General features: G+C 39.1%; 1 non-coding gene across 1 annotated transcript; it reads left to right on the forward strand.

Annotated features, from left to right (window-relative positions):
- The first annotated feature begins 201 nt into the window (after positions 1-201).
- Positions 202-368, forward strand: LOC122231634. The gene has a single exon (XR_006208891.1). It is a non-coding gene; the product is annotated as a U1 spliceosomal RNA (small nuclear RNA).
- Positions 369-3,096: the final 2,728 nt, after the last annotated feature.

The following is a 3,096-nucleotide window of genomic DNA, read 5'->3' on the forward strand; positions in this document are numbered from 1 at the left end:
GTGACAAAACTCTGAATAACTGGAAAGTCTCATGTAACCAGAATTACACATCCATTAGCCATAAAGTTTAAAATAAATCACCTGTATCACATTGTCCAATTGTCACAGATTAAACACAAATACCCAAGATGAAACAGAAAAATAACTGGTCTTAAAATATAGTAAATATGGAGGAAGAGTAGAGAGTTTTCATGGAAGCAGTTCAGTGCCTGAGCACAGGGAGATATCATGACCATGAAGGTGGTTTTCCCAGGAGGGAGGCTTATCTAGTGCAATCCAGATGTGCTGACCCCTGCGATTTCCCCAAATGTGGGAAACTCGACTGCCTAAATTTGTGGTAGTGGGGGTTCTGTTCATGTTTTCCCCTCATGATCAAATGTTCAAAAAAGAAAAAAACATACAATAAATATGGGTTTCTGGCCTGACTTCGCTGTCCTCTGCATGCATGCCCTTGTAATAAGCCTCTTTGTCCTCACTTGTCTTCAGTTTTCTCTTGAAGAAAGAGGGTCTTGAATTTTAAATTTTCTATGATTCCTTTCTTTTTAAACTTTATTTATTTATTTTGAGAGAGAGAAAGAGAGAGAAAGTGGGGGAGGGGCGGGGGAGAGGGAGAGGGAGAGAGAGAGAGAGAGAGAGAGAATGAATATATCCCAGGCAGGCTCTGTGCTGTCAGTACAGGGCCCAATACGAAGCTTGATCTCCAAAACAGCAAGAGATCATGACCTGAGAGGAAATCAAGAGTCAAAATAACTGACTGAGCCACTCAGGCACCCTTTTTCCTTTTAATTCTAAATCAAACATTGTGTCACATTGGCTGTGAAGGTACCAAGTTCTGTTTCCTTCTCTTATTTTTTGATAACATTAGTATATACATACGGTGGAGAATTTAAAAAACAGAGATGTATGAACATGATATAAAAAATGAGCCAAACTCCAGAATGTCTGAGCAGCTCAGCTTGTTAAGCGTCTGACTCTTGATTTCAGCTCAGGTCATGATCTCACAGTCCTGAGATCGAGCCCCATGTCAGCTCCACACTGGCGTGGAACCTGCTTGGGATTCTCTCTCTCCCTCTCCCCCTGCTCTTCCCCTTCCCTCTCTCTCGCTCTCAAAACAAAACAAATTAATTATAATAATAATAATAATAATAATAATAATAAGCCAAACTCTACCTGCTAGTCTCCCCTGGATCCAATATTATTGTTTTCGGTTTTATTCTTTAGAGTCTTCTTTATTTCTCTGCATGTATATGTAATTTGCTTTGCAAAAATGGGGTTTGTATCATGTGTAAAGTGTTTGTGCACATTATTTATGCCATGAGCATGTGGGAATGTATGTCATATCTATTGCTATCCAGGATCTTCTAAGCACCTTAACTGTAGTTGAGCCAATCCGTGCACCACTCTGACATAGATGCTCACTCCACTTTCCAGCCTCTTTAGCTGTTAGGATGTGGCCTAGGTGATCAAGCCTTCGTGGGATGCTTGGGTCTTTCATTTGGAAGAGGGTGACATAAGGTAGGGACTCCAACTGGAATCCATTTCTCGGCATGGCATAGCCAAGAGGCGTGGAGTTTTCAGGAGCAGCAGTGGTAATGGCTTGATGGCAGCACCCCCTCTCAGAATCCAAGAGAGAACTGCATGGCGTCACATTTGAAACTGTGGGGACCATGTCTGCACCAATGACATAGCCAGGACGACACGCTTTTCTTAGTTGCACGGCCTCCGGCCATAATTATCTGACTATCCTAGAGATCTAGAGATCATATGAGCTGATATCCTTGAGTAAATTCCCTTTGTGTTTAGAAACATTTGTGTTCTGCGTGTTCTGCATTGCTAAAAACTCATGAGCGACACAACTATATTCCCTTGTCAATAAATTCTCAGTAAAAATGCCATTTTAAGGGCAAATATGCCATCATATACATATAGCAATATACCTTTAACTCTTCTTTCATTATCTGTTTTTTAATACAGTTAACCCTGTAATCTACCTGGAATATATTTTGGTATGTAATAGTGTTTGAAGTTTTAATATTTTCTCCCAGATGTTTAAGCAGTTATTTCAAGCACATTTATTGAAAAATGCTTCTATCTCCTGGATGTATATCATATATGTCAAGGCTAGCATTTGCCTCTCAGTCTTATAATAATTCCATTATTCTCTGTGTAGCCTTCGGCGTTAATACAACAATTTTAAGCATCATATCCTTTTACTGGGTTTTTTAATTTGGTAAAGGAAATGCTCCTGATTCTCCTTTGTCCAAAGTGTACAGGCTATTTGCACCTGCTTATTCTTATGAACAGTAATATGTTTTAATGACTTATCAAGGGTTCTTGCTGTAAAAGCTTTTAGTTCTTTGTGTTTGGGGTGAACCATAGATGATATAAATTCTAAATGTTAGCAATGCAGGATTCCTTGGAAAGTGATAGTCTGGATTGTGACTCTTCAACTTTAGTGACACGTGAGTTACACAGCATAAGACGTAAAAGAAGACCTGCAATGGCATCACAAATGCTTTGCTGCTTTTATCTTCATTTATTTTTTTCCTCTTTTCTCTTCATGCCAACTGGGCTAAGCCTCCAAATGTTGCTTTCATTCTGTGCAACTAACCCTTTCCTACTGCAGGAAGCCCTGAGATGCAAGAGACCTTCCTTAGCAACAGATCTTTGAACAAGTTGACCTCTGCTGACTTCTCTGTCTCCCTTGTATCTACCAACACAAACTTCTGTTTTGGTGTCACATCCTAATAGGAAACCTCCTGCCATGCCATGACATCTCTGGCTGGATGTGACATAGCACAGAGGACTACAAATACCACCAATAAAAGGCATAGCAAATAATGTTTTTTGTTTCTTTTTCTCCCCATACCACATCTGAAAATCTACATTCAGTCAACCTGAAATGTCCTACCTTTAGAAATTATGCTTTTATTTATTTTTTGAAGGCTGGGGTAAAATAAGTTAAAATCCAATATAATCTTTAATAGAACTGGGACTTTTAGCCCCAGGCTTTTTCTATAATCAAAGGTTTTCACGTGCTGGTTCTATTTTAAACATCTGATTAATTATCTCAGGAATTATAATGACCTCAGATTT

The sequence above is a fragment of the Panthera tigris genome, chromosome D1 (assembly GCF_018350195.1).
Source record: "Panthera tigris isolate Pti1 chromosome D1, P.tigris_Pti1_mat1.1, whole genome shotgun sequence".
In the NCBI taxonomy this organism is placed as follows: Eukaryota; Metazoa; Chordata; class Mammalia; order Carnivora; family Felidae; genus Panthera; species Panthera tigris.